At 37.5% G+C, this 20,046-nt stretch overlaps 4 non-coding genes across 4 annotated transcripts; 1 reads left to right on the top strand and 3 right to left on the bottom strand.

Annotated features, from left to right (window-relative positions):
- Positions 1–16,688: 16,688 nt before the first annotated feature.
- On the bottom strand, positions 16,689–16,760 carry trnag-ucc (transfer RNA glycine (anticodon UCC)). Its single transcript has one exon. It is a non-coding gene; the product is annotated as a tRNA-Gly (tRNA).
- Positions 16,761–18,092: 1,332 nt separating this feature from the next.
- trnag-ucc (transfer RNA glycine (anticodon UCC)) lies at positions 18,093–18,164 on the bottom strand. Its single transcript has one exon. It is a non-coding gene; the product is annotated as a tRNA-Gly (tRNA).
- A 1,424-nt stretch (positions 18,165–19,588) lies between these two features.
- On the top strand, positions 19,589–19,660 carry trnad-guc (transfer RNA aspartic acid (anticodon GUC)). The gene has a single exon. It is a non-coding gene; the product is annotated as a tRNA-Asp (tRNA).
- Positions 19,661–19,886: 226 nt separating this feature from the next.
- On the bottom strand, positions 19,887–19,958 carry trnag-ucc (transfer RNA glycine (anticodon UCC)). Its single transcript has one exon. It is a non-coding gene; the product is annotated as a tRNA-Gly (tRNA).
- Between the last annotated feature and the right edge of the window lie 88 nt (positions 19,959–20,046).

The raw sequence follows: 20,046 nt of genomic DNA, 5'->3' as shown, positions 1-20,046 counted from the left end.
TCACTATCTTTTTTCCAGAGTGTAGTTTCAAAATCCAGCTCCCTCAGTTATGCTACCTAGTGACCCAACTGAGTCACTCATTCTCCTTTCCAATTACTGGATTAAGCCACCACACTCCGGAGGAGCACTCGAGCCAAACATCTTCTTCCATACATTTTATTTCTTTTAGTTGTTCTTTCTTTTTTGTTTAATGGAAAAAGTAAAAGAATCGAGGTCTCCTAGTCAGACAAACTGAAACATTGTTATAAGTGTGTGTATACCTTTGTTCTTGCATTGCATGTTATTGTCACAGTTATGTAGAGTATATCAAACATAAAAGTCTCTTATACTATTGAAAGTTTTCTTGCGGTGTAGATATCCTCTAGGGTCTGGCTCATCAATCATCTTCTTCGTCCTCAATTCCTCATTTAATGGGATCAACATCCAGGGTTTGTAAATATCAATTTGGTTGCCCTCTCAAATTAGTTTTCATTATCTTTTTTCCGCATTTTCATTCGTTTAACCGTGGTTTTCCAACTAATGATCTTAATATACAAAGTACACAACAGAATAATAACCCAATTTTAATATTGCATCTCCAAAAACATCTCTAATTGAGAAAATCATAATTTTCCAGATTTTACATTAAGTTTTCTTTAACTTCTGCTCTTAAGGTTTTCTAACATGATCGTAATCGCTAAATTTTCCTCCCTGCGCAATATTATTTAGTAAAAGTGCAACACTGATTTTTAAGCATAAGTCAGTCTACTTTTTTCACATAATTGTTTTTCTCCTAATGCAGACAAAGCATTATAATAAATATCTGCTTATTATAGTAGTCTAATTGATTTATTATGCATTTTTGTTCTACTTGATCCATATGACAATTAATTCAAAATATGGCTGGGTAAACATAACGTTTATCACTTCTTATGAGAGAATATCATTTCTTAAATTCGAAGAATCCATCTTTTAGTCAGTCAATTTTAGTGAACAGAACACTTTACACCTATCTAATAAATTGCAATACATTTCACTTACTGTCTATTTTATTACCAAATTTAAACAATAAATTCCATTTTGACCTTTTTAATCTCGCGTGTTGCTTCTCATTCTCATTGTAGCTCCTCAGTTCAAGACTAAACTGAATACATTTTCTTCGTTTCTACTAATTTCTAAATAAACTATCATGAATAAACTAATTATGTCTCATGTAATCACTCTAACTAAGAAAGCTTCAGAGCAATGTTACATTTATCTCATAATAGTCATTCAATAAACTCATTAGACAATTAGAAAAATAACTCTAGCAAATAACGTTTTGCACTATCTTACATATTCCTTATATGTACATTTCTTTTTCTTTATATCTAACAATTCAAAAGTTTTTCTATCAACCTTTTAAACCATTAGCATTATAACTTAATCATTATTAAAACTTCCTTGTGTTCGTATGCAACTTATTTTTAATCTTAAATACTTCTGTTTAGTTGACATATAATCTGACCTTATTTCTGATAGTTTTCCAATCTAAGGATTACTTCTGTTAGAAATATAATTTCTGTTCCTGCCCTCCTCTGTTGATTTCATTGCTTTTACCCATCTATATCATGTCCACATGGTATACTGATATATGGACTATTTTTGTCGCTGTTCTTTTCTTAACTTTGCTTTTTGCCACAAATTTCACAAAACTTTGCAAAAATGCCTTTTAATTTAAAATGCCTATAATTTTATATTCATTTTAATTTTTAATTCCTTTCCTTACTCCCCCCTTTGCGCACTGGTTTAAAACCATTGCGCATCTGGACTGAGAATATTCAAAAGTATTCATTGGTTCAACAATCTGTCCTTCATGTGAAATGCCAAATATCTATTCTTGACCCCCCTCTGGTGCCATTTAGATTGTTCACAAGGGCCTGTTAGTTATTGGATTTCAATAACTTCCTCTAAGTCTATAAACTTTCTATCGAGCACTACTTGTAATATAATTTTAACTAATCAATTGCATATTGAATCAAATTGTATTCTTAACTTAAATCTAATATTTGTTAATACCCAATGTTAATACTTGCTTTAATTTAAACTGTAGCCTTAAATAATTTTAAGTATACCCTTGTATTGACAAGTTACATCTGAGTACCCTTTAAGATTTATTTTAAAGTTATTTTTAGTTCAAATTTTTTCCTTCATGAATTGTCTTAATTCCCATTATACTATATCAATTGTTAATATTATTTTAGTTTCTTTTCTTAATTAGTCATTATCATTGTTTTCTATGTTGCGTAATATATTTTTCTCCGCAATAATTTTTTGTTTTGATGGGTTTATTATTAAGTTGCTACTGAATCTATTCAAGGGCTGAACATCCAATCATAGGAAAGTTGGTTGATGTTGACTATTGTTTGAGCTTGTACTCATCTCTGTTGATTCTCTTTTCTTTGCACAGTTCCTCTCATTACTGTGTTTCTGGTCAAGTTTGTCTTTTCTTCCATTCATGATTTGATCATTCTGTTAACCTTGTCATCAATCATTACATCTTTCACCAGGGTGTCTCCAGTGAGTCGTTCGTTGCAATGGACTATTTTCTCTCATTGTTAGCATGTCCTTGATCCCTCACTTCAGTTGTGGGGGGTTGCTGAAGTCATTTGGTGTATTTTAAGTTGAGAGGCATGGACTCAAATGTCACACTGTTGATCACTTCTTCTGAAATTACAAAGCACAGTTACTGATTCTTTTTGTTAGACTTGTTCCAGAATCCTTCCTGGAATCGAGCTGCTGCTATCTGTAAATTAAAGCTTAATTATTTTTGTTAGTGAAAACAACATGTGATTTCAATCATCTGCTCATCTGTCCCGTTGTACTTCTCGATGTTACCTGTAGAAAGGTCATGTGGGCTGAGTGGTGTCCTTTCTGCTTTCATTAACAGCAGGACTTTAATCCATATATTCCTATTTGTTTTTCATAAATTTGACTTTTCATCATTATTTGCAACTTTTTGCATTTTTCTCACAATAAATTTCCAATGTACTCTTAAAATTAGTCAATTCAACTCAGTTATCTCTTTGTCTTGAGTTCCACTATCAACCCACTATTTATTAGGCATCTTGGACAATACTCAACCCACTTTGACAAAAGTTACAAGACAATATTTCATACTCTTGACATAGATCAGCTCCATCATGATATGCTGAAAAGAAAGGCAGACGTGTTATGCTGCAAAGGAAGTCAGATATGTTATGCGCTGCGCAAATGTGGCACTGTTTTTATATTTTTTATTTTTCTCTTTTCATTCTTTGTTTTTTCATGTTGTTACTTCAGTTCCTGACCAGGAAATTTAACCAAATCCATCCATGGTCATTATTTTATTGGGCAGAATTTGCCCTGTGGGCCCACATGTTAAATTTTAAATACAGCTGTATTGGCAAAATAATTGATTTGCCTTAGTGTCTCTTCAGACATCATCTCTCACTCATTCACACTCAGTGTCTCTCTCACACACACACTGGCCAGCATACATTCTTGCAGGTTGTGCTCTAAATGTGGCATCCTATAATTTTAGCCAAGGGTTGATCAGGTCAACACAACTATGTCAAACACTACTGAGAAGTGTCAATGATCATAAGGTTTAGTTTAACACCGTTGTTATAATCCTTTTTTCTTTCTTTTTACAAAATCTAATAGACTAATTATTTTAGAATAATAAGCCTGCCAATTGTAATTTTTCAAATACATTTTGTCATTTGTTTTTCTGATTTTTCCTATTCTTTTTTGTTTTTTTGCTCATGAGCTGCTTTAAGAAATAAATTGGAGATCTCTGCATAATCTTGGATCCATGGCCAACAACATTTCCATCTGATTATCCCAGTTTTGACAGCATTTTTTGCGATTTCATAATTTTGGACTTTTGGAGTAATTTTTTCTCCAATCTATATCTCTAAAAACTTAGCAAAACAAAATGGAGTGACCAGTATCATTGTTTTGCAAACAATAATAATAATTCTTTGACATTTTGCGTCTATCTTTTTCTTTGCTACAGAATAATTTTTCTCATGCTTTTAGCCCTATAGTTGTTTCATATAATCCTCACTATACCAAATCCAGCCTCAGTTTGAACTATTTGGTGAGTTGAGCACCCACTTCTCTCTTTCAGTGTATTCTCTTTCTTTTTTATATGGCTGGACTTGAACCTACTGGAAAAGCAAAGAGGGTTAGTTTAGCAGAGAATATAAAGAATTGCTTATGAGACCAGTGAATAATCAGAATGAATAAAGTTAATCTAATAATTAACTAAATTTGAAGCAGTCTCTAGAGTGATCATTGAAGTTGCCACACCTGTGTTGCCCGTAAGGGAAGGGTTTCGGTCAGTTCTTCTGTTTTTTGATTATCAGTCTGTTAAAGCTTCATGGCTGTCGCTCTGCATGTGTCATCAGCCTAGCTGTCACTCAAGGCTTGGTGTAAACAGGAATATTGGCTCTGTTTTTTTCTCTGCCCCTTCTCAGTTTGGGCTTTGATAGATTTTGCCACAGCTTTGCATCTCAGGATTTTCCTCTTGTCCTCAGGAAAAAGTCTCCAGTGAAATAGTGAAAGTTTCACCTTTTCCAGCATTAAACAGTCTTTCTCCATGCTAAGTTTTCCAGAGAGTGGTCATCTTCAGAAGGGGAGCTGAACGCCCCTCACCCACTCTTCTTCTTCTCTCTGCAGTCGTGTCTTTGACCTTTCACCTCTTCCATTCGACACTGAAGCCATCTGAAACTTGAACACTCAGAGAGCTGCATAGATCAAATTAGTCTTTATAAATATTTGTTCCTGAGCTATTAGCTCTTTATCTAAATTCCACTTTTTAACCATCTTTTTCCTAGTTCTTTTATACTATATAATAATCACTGGTTGACAACAGCAGTTCTCCCATTCTGTTTTTAGTAAAGCAGTTCTTCGTTGCAGCTAAGCAAGCTATTTCTTCATTGCAATATCAGCAATAATCTAACTTTGATTTTCTGAGTATAATACAATTAAATAATTTTCCCTATCATAAAATCAGCCTTCAATCTTTCTCCTATATTTGCATGCTGTGCTCAAAATAATCTAACATGGTGAATCAACTTTTCCTCACCCATTTCCAACAATTCCCATTTACTACAATTCTAAGATTGCTGTAAATTATTTATGACTGTTGAAACTTTGTCACCCAATCTTGTTCACTTTTAGCACACTGCACAAGTTATTTTTTCCTTAGTACAAACTTAATTATCTACAATAGAATCATTTTTCTCTCACTTTGTCTTCAGGGATAATGAGATACAAATTTTAGACGTCTTCAGATATAAGATATAATATATTAAGCACGTGCATTTTTATTTATTTATCCATTAATATATATATCAGTCCATTTATTAATATATATTTTATACTTTAACTTATTTATACTACAATAATCTTGAAACAATTGTTTTCTTTTACTATTTCCTTTACTTTTAATACTCATTTATACATTACTTGTCTCTCAAGCACATTCACACATTCCTTGTCACCTATTTTTAACCACAGTCACAGTCAAGCAGACACACAGGACAGGATCCTACATACACACACAGAGCTATATTCTACTCACAGTGTTTCTCACTGTTTTTACAAACAATACTTCACTGAATAACTTTAAACTATCACAGACCTCTGCGATTCACTTCCTCCGACACAACAGAGTCATATACTACATAGCTTTTCCGTACAGTCCCTTGTTAACCTATAACAAGGCGGTAACCAAAAGCTAAACTTATCTGTGCAATATTCGCCATCCTTCCAGGCCCTCTTGGCGAAATCCACATAAATCTTACCCAGTCCCTTGTTAACCTATAACAAGGCGGTAACAATAAACCAAACTTAATCTGTGCACATGCAATTAACTTATTATCCTCAAGGCCCTCTTAATAAGTAACACAGAGTTCTGGTAACCTTACCAGTATACTCATTATCCTTAATGAGCAGAAAATGATTAACCTTAATCATTAACATTTACCATTATCCTTAACAGTAAATATAAAAAAACAACGGATTAACCTTAACCAGTACACTTGTCATCCTCGATGCCCTCTTGACAAGAAAAAACAATAACTGTTATCCTTTAACAGTAAACATAAATTCTTACGTACATACGACAAAACCTTTAGCGGCACATCAGCATCCTACCAATATTCATACAATCTGCATCAGATTATATAAATACTGGCAAACACTAACGGGAGCTCCGCCGCGCTATTACACATTACTTGATATCGTCAACAACAATAGACAATTATTTCTAGAATCAAAGATCCTCTTTTCAATTTTTTAGTTCTTTAAACTTGGAGAAGCATTTTAAAGGGTCTTACCACTCTGGCTCACTGGTGACAACACATACTTTTTCAAAAGCAAAAATTGCTCACCTCAAAGTACAGTGGCCACTGTTGTCTGTGTCGGTCACCAGAGTCGCCTTTCGTGGTTCCTTCTGCCTCAAAACCCAAGTCCCTGTTCGGGCGCCAAATGTTGTGGTTTTCAATCTTTCTGAAAAATAACTTCGCAGAGATCTTTGATGCCAGAAATAATTAGACTTTATTTTCGAACGCCGTCCCGTTCCATAGAACGGCGCTCTAACGCTCTCTGGCCCTCTGGCCTTCCAGTGCGCGCCCGAGTACATTTTTGTTCAGAGTTATATACATACTTCTTCTTCCAAAGAAGGTAACACACCCTATAGATAGTTTTGGGTAAAGGTCTTTTACCATGTGACTTCTCAGAATAGAATTTTCTGCAGCAAACAACATTCCATTCAAGGTCTTTCACATACACAGAGGAAATCCAAAGTCACAGACAGAAGAAATAATTGTGTCCAAATATATAGCAAAATTACTTGTTTTCTAAATAATAAAATCTTCTACAGTATCTCCGCCTGTCAAGCGTAAGGCCGGGGTTCGATTCCCCGACGGGGAGATCCAGTCCTTTACTGCTGCCAAAAGACCAGTACAAAAGTTTTGCTGCAGCAAACGAGTTACAGGAGGAGCTGGCCAGGGTCCCCGGACAACTGTTTTAACGACAGCTTGAGCAAAATGCAATGCGTTGGCAGGTAATCGAACCCAGGTCAACTGCTTGGAAGGCAGCTATGCTCACCACTATACCACCAATGCAAGACCGTTGGATGTAGGCTGGAAGCCCTGTTGTGCGGTCAGCAAAGAAATTTTGCAATACATTAGCAGCTGGCAGGTGCAGATGAACTGAAACTCTCTTTGTTTGGACCTGGCACTTAAAAAAAATTGCATGAACTTATTGACTTGACCTACCAGGCTCCATATTAAAAAACAAGGTCTCTAATTTAATAATGTAACACGTTTTATACAGACACTTCATATTTGACACATGACGCCGTTCCTGGAAGTCGCTCTGATCGGGTACATCTACCGGTCTCTACAACTCCTCGTTAGTATAGTCGAGGTATAGTATAGTAGTATAGTATAGTATTTTTAGAAGATGGCTCCTTCCCATAATCTGCCCTGCAAGCAGTGTGACAGTCTTTAAATTCCACAAACAACAGTATAGAGGTCATTCGGCATGGCAGTCTACCTACAGCTCCTTGGTACGATGGCCTTCATCAGTCTCAAAAGTAAGGGTTTAGTAGCGAATTGCAGCATTTATATTTAAAATGCCTCCACTTGTTTCCGCCGGATTTAGAACTGAGAACCTTTCGCGTGTAAAGCGAACATGATAACCACTACACTACGGAAACTTGATTTGTATGTCAGTCCCACCTCTTCTAGGGTACGCTTGTTCAAAAGCAAATTAAACTATAGACTGCCCAGTGTTTTTAACATGGCAAAAGCTGCTAATTTTGTTGGCAGACAAACATTTTTTATTACTGTACAGGAAACCTCAATGGTCATTTGTTTTATTTTTGTCCTTTTCTAAAGAGATTGAACCACAAACATCCCTGCAAGTGTACTGACCTGATCAACAGAAAATCGCATATGAAATTTTTACAAAAAATACCCACAGTTTCCGCCCAGTTTCGAACTTTCGCGTGTGATGGCCTTCAACTGTCTCAAAAGTAAGGGTTTGTAGCAAATTGCAGCATTTATATTTAAAATGCCTCCACTTGTTTCCGGCCAGTTTTGAACTGAGGACCTTTCGCGGCGGGAGTCGAAAATGGTTAAGCTTAACTTCACCTTAACTTTTCCCATTCATTCTCTATGGTAGTGCTTAACACTACGGATGCAATATACCTTTGGCCACACGTAGACTTCCTGGCGCTGTTTCGCTTTTCCGTGGCGGGTAGTTTAAAAAGCATAGTGTCATCTGTCAGTCATTCGCAGTGGAGGAGGGGAGACCCGTTTTACGAACGGAGAGATATTTGTTTACCGACTTGTCAGCAAACTTGTTTTGTTTTGTTGCTGTCTAAACTACCTGCAGACAGATTTTCCCTCAGGTGACTGCATATACATTATTATTCAAATATTTTATAATTTAAATTGCATGTATATTGTCATGTAATCGTATTGTTATCGTGTTGAATGGATTGTGACGATAAGAAACAGTAAACTCCTCGTTGTGAATACAGCCTTTATTTTATAAGAGTATCTTTGTTTGTAAAGGTGAATGTTTCATCATAATCTCTCACTATGCTTAAAATATATGTTAACAGTGCAGTAAGATGTAATGTGCAGTAGTATGGAGGACCAAACCTGCAATTAAAAATGAATGAATGAATAAATAAATGAATAAATAGATAGATAAATAAATGTGATAATAGGAAAATAAATAAAGGAATAAACGACTTGATAAAATAAATATGATTCATTTTAATCAAATGTATTTTTGTATATTTTTCCCCTAATTTATATTTTTTTGCTTTTATATTTTAATGTATTTGTATTATTTTTAATTGTATTTATTTATTATTTTATTTATTTGTTTGTTCCATTTATTCTTATATTTATTTATGCATTCATTTATTTGTATATTTATTTATTCCAATATGTATTTATTTTCAGATTTATTTATTTTAATCTTTATTTATTTTTATTTTTATTTCTTTAGTTTTATATCTATTCTTACATTTTTTTGATGTGCATGATAATTAGATTGGTTGGTTTTGCTTACCAAATATAAATATTAATTAGCAAATAAATAAAAGCAGAAAATAAATTAAGGGAAATAATACAAAAATTAGTTTGATAAAGAATAAATCATATTTATTTTATCAAGTCGTTTATTCCTTTATTAATTTTCCTATTATCAAATTTATCTTTTTATTTGTTTACATGTTTATTTATTCATTTAATTTCTGCGGGTTTGGTCCTCCTATAGGCAAGGCAAGGCAAGTTTATTTATATAGCACATTTCATACACAATGGTAATTCAAAGTGCTTTACATAGAAGAAATTAAAATAATCAAAAGAAATCAGAATAATTAAAACAGTTTAGAATAAAAGATAAAATACAGAAATCAGAATAATTAAAACATAAAATAAAATACAGTGCAAACAGTCGGACGAACAGTGGCACAGTGCTCATTCAGTAAATGCACAGTTAAACAGATGTGTTTTGAGTCTGGATTTGAATGTGACTACTGTAGGAGCACATCTGATCTCTTCTGGAAGCTGGTTCCAGCTGCGGCTGGCATAGTAGCTAAAAGTAGCTATAATGTAATTAATAATGCTACTATAATGTAGTAGCTATAATGTAATTAATATCAGACACACACATATATTACATTTAAATTACAAACAAATATATATATGTGTACAATTTAATGGTATAATTTAACATGTTTAATTAGTTAACTTGTTAACTTTTTATATATACATATAAACATTTTTAAAGCAATTTAAATAATGAATATTAAATAATGCAAATTTAATAAACAGTACGTGCTCTAAGGCTGCATTTATTCAGTTAAGAAACAGTAATATTATGGAATATTATAGCATTGTAAAATAACTCTTTTATATATACCACTGATGCTTTAGTATTAACTGTCTTATTTCATTTTGTTACTGTAAGTATTTAAATGCTTATGCTGAGACACTAATGAATACATTCTGATTTCAGAACAGCATCATGAAGAAAACAGTGTTCTTCCCAGGGAAAGTCAAAGTGTCTTTCAGGAAAGGCCCGTCGGGCCATTTACGCCGGGACGCATCAGAAGAGGCAAAAAGAATTAAAGACAACCCTTCACTGCAGGACAAGTCAACACCTCAAAGAGAAGATCTGGTCAAGTTGAACGCCCGTTCTGTTGTGTTACATAGAGGAGGGGATGTCTCTGACAAGCAAGAGGTGTTGGGAGAATGCATTCTTCAGTTCGGCAAGTACAAGGGCAAGTCTTTCAAGTGGTTATTAGAGAATGATGTCAGCTATGCTTTGTACCTGTCCGATAAGGTTGAGGAAGAAGAACAGGCTGGGCAGTTCAACCCAGAGGGTCCATGCAAGGATAGCCTCATTTCCTTTCTTGAGTATTCAAGAAGCTTCAAGGAAATTGAAGATTTTAAACAGTATCTGTCTCAAAGGCCAGACGCAGTGCCAGTTTTGACAGAGGATGACAATACTGTTGGATTTGGATCCAGAGCACAAGACACTTGGAGGAAGATTTGGGATACCAGGGCAGACGGATATGCTTTCTTTATAATGAGGCAGAAGTGTGTGCCAGGCAGCAAAATGTACAATTTGCAGCAGTATCTTTTAAAACAGCAGCAAAAACAGATGACCAAAAACACTCCTCCGATGCCCTCACCATCAGCTTCCGCTGCAAGACCACCTGTTCCTTCCATTACTGACTCTGATCAGCCTGGTGAGTTAATAAAATTCATGCAAGTTTGCTTATATTGATTCTTAAAGCCTGCCTAGCTACTGATGCATTTGTCATATTTTATAGTAATGGAGGAGGATGAAGAACTGGAGAGGATGATGCTTAGTATTTCTCCAACAAAATATCTCACACAGCTGAGTAAGTAAATCAAGTATTGTGTCATGTGTGTTATATATACCCATGTCAAATTCTTATAAAATTGGTATAAAATTGTACATACTGGAGAGAAACCATTCAAATTATAATGCCTAATTTTTAGGATCATCTGCAGCCACAGGATCCACAGTCTTATCTACAACAGGTTACTTTACACATCAGTTTTGGAGGCTTATTCGGTTACATACAGACTTATCCTCCATTTCTGATTTTTAATTATCTTATTTGTTGTTTTGGCACTGTTCTTGCCTGTTCTAAAAAACATGTTCTTTTGTTCTAACTACTGTCAAGGTTTGAATATACCAGTGGTGAGGGTGAGTGCACTTCATGAATTGTATGCATGCTATTTAAACTGTTTTTATTTGTTGTGAAAAAGTGGACTGTTTACTTACAGACATTTGAACATTATCAGAATGTGCATTACTAGAATAAATAACAAAATACATAGAATAAAATAATAAATAATGATTAGTCATTTAATGTAGTCAAGACAATCAAATACATATCATGTACATTCAATGTTTTAATATGTTTTTAATTTCCTCCCTGTGCTTTTCCTTGCAGCTCTGCCGCAGCCTCCATCAACATCAGCTCCTGTGTGTAGGCCTTCTTCACAGGGTGAAGGCTTTATACCACCTCAAGCAGCACAATCAGCACCTACACCTGCACCAATGCCGTCTGCACTGACTGAAACCCCTGTTCCCAGCTACTTGAACAAAAAAAGTAAAGACAGTTAAACACACGAGCATTAAATGTGTTATACACGCATATATATATATATATATATATATATATATATATATATATATATATATATATGCATTTATTTCCTTTGCTTTGTGTTCCGTGCAGTTCTGCCACAGCCTTCACCACCATCACATGCAGTCTCTAGTTCTCCCAATCCACCAGCTCCTGTGTGTAGACCTTCTTCACAGACTGATGGCTCTGTACCACCTCCTGCAGCACAATCAGCACCTACAGCTCCTGCATCAATGACGTCTGCACAGACGGAAGCACCTGTTACTAGCTACTTGCAAGATATTAGCCACTGGAACTGCTCTCTTCATCAAAGAATTTGGATGAAAACAGAGATGGAGTCCATGGGGCTCTGGCCAGGATCACATCCAGTAAGACACCTAATGAATATGGTCTCCTTGTGGCGCTATCCACCTCAGCCTGAGCTTATAGAGACAAACATGGGCCTTCCGTCACCAAAGTACTTCCAGCTCCATCCCTTTTTCATTTGGAAACCTGAGCACAGTATAAATGAAAGGCTTAGAAACAACTACATCCTGCCCTGACTCTACAGCTGTCCAAATCCTCATGTTGTGTCCTCAGGTGTGGGAAGACCCCGAGTGATCCTTGGCACTAGTGGGCAATATTACATCCTTGCTTCACGTCTGTGCTGTAAGGCATGTAAAAAATACTGGTTCGCTGATAAACCTCAGTGGGTGGACATGCTACCACAGCAATTCAGAAACATCTTGCCAACCTTCCTCACTCATAAGAATGCAATCTGTAAAACTGTGATGGATGAACTGAGGCGCTCTGGAAAATCCCCTAATGACAAGGCCAACCAGCTGTCTGAGGTGCTTCACCTTAAGTTTGAAAGAGCCCACCTTGCATACCTTCTCATTGTGCAGAACGTCAGGGATGCTGAAGCAGGGCTGTATGGCCAGAAAACCATCACAGGAGCATTGAGGAAGGATGACACACCTGCTTCGTTTGGGGGTTACGAAGATACTGATGGGTGGCATGGGCTGTCTGTGTCTGCACATTATCTGGTGGAGTGCCTGCTTCAGGAATATCACCGGCAAGAGGCAGCTCTCACTCAGCTCCTTCAAGGGACTTTTGGACAGGTGTTCAGATCAGATCACACACGCAAAGTTGCTAGAAAAGTGACCCTCTCATCTGGCACAATGTCATCCTACGCTGTGATGAACGAGAACTGGATGATCCTGTCCTGGGTGATGCTGCAGTCTGAGAGTGAGCAATCCTTGAGTTCAATGTACTGTGGGATGGCCAATCGCTACAGTGCTGCTAGCATACCCAAGGCCAAGTACCAGTGGGTGGACAGGTAAGAATAATCACATCTCATCACACATCACATCAAGATGTGTAAGCAAAGGTAATGAATACATTAAAATTAAAATGTATTTCCCTTTTATGTACTTAGGGACTGCTGTGCTGCTTTCAGAGTGATGGACCCAGGACCGTATGAGCACCAGCAGTGGGAAGCTTGGAGGACCACTGAAGCTACTGTGGCAGAGGTTACATCAGAAAACCTCAAGAATGTAAATGCCGCTTGCCAGAAGTACAATGAGGACATGGTGGTTAAACTAGACTTGTTTCACTGTATGCGGCGATTCACCAGGGAATGTGTTTCGGAGCACCATCCTCTGTATAGCTCGTTCTGCCAGTTCCTCTCTTCTGCCGTAGTAGATCAGAGTGACCTGGAGAAACTGAGGAACGCATACAAGTTCTGTGGAATTGAGCCTGCTAATCCCACAAAGCAGCACATCAGAGCGCACTGCAGGACAAAAGTGCCACATCCTAGAGAGCTGGTCCAAAGAGTGGAAGAAGTACTTCACCATTTCCATCTTGCAAAGGATCCCAACAACATCTTCCTTTTTAAACCCTCGATGCTAAAATTTCGGTACAACTGAATCATGTCAAGGGTGAAGGAGCTGCTGTTCCCATCGGGATCCCTGTCAGAGGCACTTCACAGCAAGAGGGGTTTCATTTCCACCAGGCTCAGTGAGTAACGGGTAATCGCGTCTCTCCTGAGCTGTTCCAGGCGCAGGGTATGACTGGTGTCGCACGCTGGAATTATCAGCGGCTGGTGGACCTGAAGCAGCCTGGGCTTGTCTTACCTGGAGTGTTTGACCCTGTTTTGATGATGGAGTTAAACAGGGCATCTATAAGAGTGACTGGGTAACCCAAATATCCAGCCTTCCACATCTCCAGCTGGGACACAAGAGAGAGGTTTGGCCTACAATATGTGGAGCCAGGCTGTCGACCTGTGCCTCTTGACTTTGACAAACACAAAAGCAGGAAGACAGACCTAGGGATGCAAGAAGAGTCTTCATCTGGCATTGAGTTCTCATTTCCATCTCAGGTAAGCCTTTAAAGTTCTTTGATAACAAACTTTTTATTAAAAAACAAATACTTAATAATTCTCGCTCGCATATAACACTAATTTTGCTGAATTTCAGAAATGCTTAGAGGATTCCTCTTCTGCTGAGACCCCTCTTGCTCCTGAACCAGAGGCCACCCCACAGACTCTCATTTTCAATGTTTTTCTACTCCGAGTGCTGTGACAGTGAAGGAACAAACATCTGAGGAGTTTCTTTTAGATGCAGGTAATTATATTATTCATACAGGCACCAATGTGTGTAATCTGTTTGCCTAATCTATGCACACAAAACAAATACTTTGTTTAATATTTTTTTTTTTCTTTTATCAAGGTGGTGATGTTAAATACTTCTACTGCTCCAAGAAAGTTTTTGACACATATTCCGCAGAGGGCCTGACCAACCCCAGAATGCCCTTTGAAGACTTTGCAGAGACTCCTTTTTTTCAGCGAGAACTGGAGTCCTCGAAGCAGAGAGGGGCAGAAAATAGGAGGGTGATTGAGGAGAGAAGCAAGAGAAAGTCAGTAATGGAGCATCCTACTGGTCGTCTGTGCAGATTCTGCCACCTGCCACTGAAACAAGGACCCAACAGTCCTCATATTCACACTGGTTTCCCTGGAGTGGCAGGCAAATACATTTACTGTCCTGCTAAAGTGTTTTCCCTTTATCAGGCTAAGGGAATGAAATTTCATGGAAAGACTTTCAGCAGTCTCCATTCTATGAGGCTGAGAAGCAGAGGTGGATTGAGGAAAAGAAAAAATGACTTCACTGACAAATGACATGCCCAGACCTCAAATACTGTTTATAGCTCAAAGACATTCCTTGCACAATCTTATGCATATATGTATATACATATTATTGCACTTTTAATGTATATATATATATATATATATATTATTTTTTTAAATATTTAATTTATTTCCATTTGTTCATTAAAATACCAAAAGTATTGTATTTTATTGTATTTTAGTGTTTTTTTAAGTTCATTTATTGACTTGCATTATTTTATCTTGCTCAGATTTGAAAAACACTAAATGTTAAGCACTGGTACTATTATACTCTGTACATAATTGTTTAGTTTAAAATACTTTTTTTCTTGTTTTTTCCTGTTCTCCTCAACTTTAGATATTATTATTGCTGTTGTTTAATCTATAATCTATCATTTTAAATTGTTACATTTATTTCCATTGTTCATTAAAATCAAACAATTGTGTCCTTGTTTGCATTGTACTTTAGTGTTTTTAAAGTAAATTTTATTGACTTGCATTATTTTATCTTGCTCAGATGTGTAAACACTAAATGTTAATAACTGTTGTCATTAAACACTACATAATTATTTGATTTAAAAAAATCTTGTTTTTTTCCTATGTTCTCCACAGCTTTATATTTTATTATTATTATTATTAATGTTATTGTTGTTTAATCTATAAGTATTTAATACATTACCTTTTTCAGTTTTACATAATAATATGTATATTTCTGTACTATAAATAAAACGAGAAACTTACTATTTGGTGTTTACTGGTTATATTTCATATATATATTGGATTTCTGTACATAGTTAAACAAATATAATGTAAATATCTCAATGTAAAATGTAAAGGTCTAAAACATTATCAAAATGTTCTTTACAATTATTCACATTCAAATATTTTCTATATTAAAGAAAACTAAACCCTATTATAATGTAAATGTTTATTAAGGTAGTTGCACATTTTGTACATTCTACACAACAACAAATCTTACACGTTTTATTCTATTTTTGTGCACAAAGTTAGTTTATTATATGTAAATCGTACTTAACATAAGTTTCTAATCATTTTTTAATCTAGATACACTTTATGGTAGTTGTGGTCGAGACGAGACTCGAACCTGTAATTTCGTGTATTTTTTCAGGCCCGCCTCCCTGGAATTTCCTGCGTTCTTATTGGCTAGCAACGCTCTACACCTACATGCGACTGGCCCTCCCTGGGATTTCCTGCGTTCTTATTGGCTAGCAACGCTCTACACCTACATGCGACTGGCCCCCGCGTGGAAGGCAGCTATGCTCACCACTATTGAAGACTGTTGGATGTAGACTGGAAGCCCTGTTCTGCGGTCAGCAAGAATTTTCGCAATACATTAGCAGCTGGCAGGTGCAGATGGACTGAAACTCTCTTTGTTTGGACCTGGCACTTAAAAAAATTGCATGAACTTATTGACCTGACCTACCAGGCACCATATTAAAAAACAAGGTCTCTAATTTAATAATGTAACACGTTTTATACAGACACTTCATATTTAAACGGTATTAGATTATTTTTTGCATTCACTGGCTTCTGTGAAGCGTTGAGCTAAAATGACGCATGACGCCGTTCCTGGAAGCTGCGCTGATCGGATACAACAACCTGTCTCTGCAACTCCTTGTGGAAAGTGGAAAGTATCTCCGCTTGTCACGCGGAGACTGGGGTTCAATTCCCCGACGGGGAGATCCAGTCCTTTACTGCTGCCAAAATACCTTAACAAAAGTTTTGCTCCAGCAAACAAGTTACAGGAGAAGTTCGCAAGGGGCCCCGGACAACTGTTTTAAAGACAGCTTGAGAAAAATACAATGCATTGGCCGGGAATCGAACCCGGGTCAACTGCTTGGAAGGCAGCTATGCTCACCACTATACCACCAACGCAAGCCTGTTGTATGTAGACTGGAAGCCCTTTTGTGCGGTGAGCAAGAATCTTAGCAGCTGGCAGGTGCAGATGAACTGAAACTCTCTTTGTTTGGACCTGGCACTTAAAAAAAATGCATGAACTTATTGACCTGACCTACCAGGCACCATATTAAAAAACAAGGTCTCTAATTTAATAATGTAACACGTTTTATACAGACACTTCATATTTAAACGGTATTAGATTATTTTTTGCATTCACTGGCTTCTGTGAAGCGTTGAGCTAAAATGACGCATGACGCCGTTCCTGCAAGCCGCGCTGATCGGATTCAACTACCTGTCTCTGCAACTCCTTGTTAGTATAGTGGAAAGTATCTCCGCCTGTCACGCGGAGACTGGGGTTCGATTCCCCGACGGGGAGATCCAGTCCTTTACTGCTGCCAAAAGACCTTAACAAAAGTTTTGCTCCAGCAAACAAGTTACAGGGAAGTTGGCAAGGGGCCCGCACGACTGTTTTAAAGACAGCTTGAGAAAAATGCAATGCGTTGGCCGGGAATCGAACGCATACAGCAAGAATGGACAGACCAAGGAATCGAACCCATAGCAAGAATGCTCGTAATCAAGGTCTTTAATTTACAAATGTTATGCGTTGGCCGGGAATCGAACCCTGTCACCTGCTTGGAAGGCAGCTATGCTCACCACAATACCACCAACGCAAGACTGTCGGATGTAGGCTGGAAGCCCTCTTGCGCGGTCAGCAAGAATTTTCGCAATACATTAGCAGCTGGCAGGTGCAGATGAACTGAAACTCTCTTTGTTTGGACCTGGCACTTAAAAAAAATGCATGAACTTATTGACCTGACCTACCAGGCACCATATTAAAAAACAAGGTCTCTAATTTAATAATGTAACACGTTTTATACAGACACTTCATATTTAAACGGTATTAGATTTTTTTTTGGATTCACTGCCTTCTGTGAAGCGTTGAGCTAAAATGACGCATGACGCCGTTCCTGCAAGCCGCGCTGATCGGGGACAACTACCTGTCTCTGCAACTCCTTGTTAGTATAGTGGAAAGTATTTCCGCCTGTCACGCGGAGACTGTGGTTCGATTCCCCGACTGGGAGATCCAGTCCTTTACTGCTGCCAAAAGACCTTAACAAAAGTTTTGCTCCAGCAAACAAGTTACAGGAGAAGTTGGCAAGGGGCCCCGGACGACTGTTTTAAAGACAGCTTGAGAAAAATGCAATGCATTGGCCGTGGATCGAACCCATACAGCAAGAATGGACAGACCCAGGAATCGAACCCATAGCAAGAATGCTCGTAATCAAGGTCTTTAATTTACAAAAGTGATGCGTTGGCCGGGAATCGAACCCAGGTCAACTGCTTGGAAGACAGCTATGCTCACCACTATACCACCAACGCAAGACTGTTGGATGTAGGCTGGAAGCCGTCTTGTGCGGTCAGCAAGAATTTTCGCAATACATTAGCAGCTGGCAGGTGCAGATTAACTGAAACTCTCTTTGTTTGGACCTGGCACTTAAAAAAATTGCATGAACTTATTGACCTGACCTACCAGGCAATGTAGTGATCTTTTTCTTTGTAGAAAAGTTAGAAGCTCAGACCAGGAGATGGTGGAAGTTTTCCAAGCAGAAGTTCTTTATTGCTTGTCGGTAGCTGCAGTCATTCCAACATCGTCTAACTAAGGGAACTTTACATTGTAGTTTATATACATTTCAAGGGGGAGGGATTACATTGTGAGGAACAAAGCATTTATTATTATTATTATACCTTTATTTAACCAGGAGGTCCCATTGAGATTCAGAATCTCTTTTACAAGAGAGACCTGGCCAAGGTAGCAGCCAAATCACAACAAATACACACACAACAAACACCAAATTACATTTTCATGATAAAAGAAGTACAAAAAGAACACAATGAGACTCCTAAGAAAAACAAGAACATGTCTCCATCACAGTACTCTTTACAGTAGTTTTAAATTCATTAATGGACATAAGGGTGTCTAGCCTTAGCTCTTTTTGTAGATTATTCCACCCCCAAGGTGCTAAATAAGAGAAAGCAGTTCTTCCCAATTCGGTTGTAACTCGTGGCACGTTAAAAAGCAACCACTTTGAAGAGCGTAGCTGATAAGTACCAGAGCAGACAGAGAGGAGGTTACAGAGGTACAGTGGAAGTTTGCCAAGTATAGCTTTATAAATAAAGATATACCAGTGCTGTTGTCTACGAATTTTAAGTGATGTCCAACCAACTAAATCATAAAGAATGCAGTGATGGGTAAGGGACTTTGTTTTAGTTGAAGATAGCCTTAACAGGGGCATGTAAAGCATGTAAATGAGCTGAAACATGAGAACAGAACGGTGCAGGACTTCTCGCACTGAGATAAGAACTCCAAGACAAATGGTCTCAGTAATAAAATGGCAGGTGTTCAAACTTGCTCAGAATGCCTCTTCACCCGGTAAAACAATGAGAACAGGAAAAGCCTAGCCTTCTCGTACTGAGATGGGACAGTCAGGAATATCCTGCTGGGAACCCCTACCGTTTGCAGGGATTTCCTGGTCTCATCATTTATAAACTTTCTCAATATAAAATACTATTGTATTGGAAATCTAAATTAAACATTTAAATAAAATTTGTAATCCTACAACACCATATTAAAAAACAAGGTCTCTATTTAATAATGTAACACGTTTTATACAGACACTTCATATTTAAACGGTATTAGATTATTTTTTGGATTCACTGCCTTCTGTGAAGCGTTGAGCTAAAATTACGCATGACGCCGTTCCTGGAAGCCGCGCTGATCGGATACAACTACCTGTCTCTGCAACTCCTCGTTAGTATAGTGGAATGTATCTCCGCCTGTCATGCGGAAGACCGGGGTTCGATTCCCCGACGGGGAGATCCAGTCCTTTACTGCTGCCAAAAGACCTTAACAAATGTTTTGCTCCAGCAAACAACTTACAGGAGAAGTTGGCAAGGGGCCTCGGACGACTGTATTAAAGACAGCTTGAGAAAAATGCAATGCGTTGGCCGGGAATCGAACTCATACAGCAAGAATGGACTGCCCCAGGAATCGAACCCATAGCAAGAATGCTCGTAATCAAGGTCTTTAATTTACAAATGTGATGCGTTGGCCGGGAATCGAACCCGGGTCAACTGCTTGGAAGGCAGCTATGCTCACCACTATACCACCAACGCAAGACTGTTGGATGTAGACCTGAAGCCCTGTTCTGCGGTCAGCAATAATTTTCGCAATACTTTAGCAGCTGGCAGGTGCAGATGAACT

Source organism: Siphateles boraxobius, unplaced genomic scaffold, assembly GCF_051911475.1.
Source record: "Siphateles boraxobius isolate OS27281-9 unplaced genomic scaffold, OSU_SipBor_1 23, whole genome shotgun sequence".
In the NCBI taxonomy this organism is placed as follows: domain Eukaryota; kingdom Metazoa; phylum Chordata; class Actinopteri; order Cypriniformes; family Leuciscidae; genus Siphateles; species Siphateles boraxobius.
Note: the sequence above shows the minus strand (reverse complement) of the source record. Positions and strands in the feature narration are given on the sequence as shown.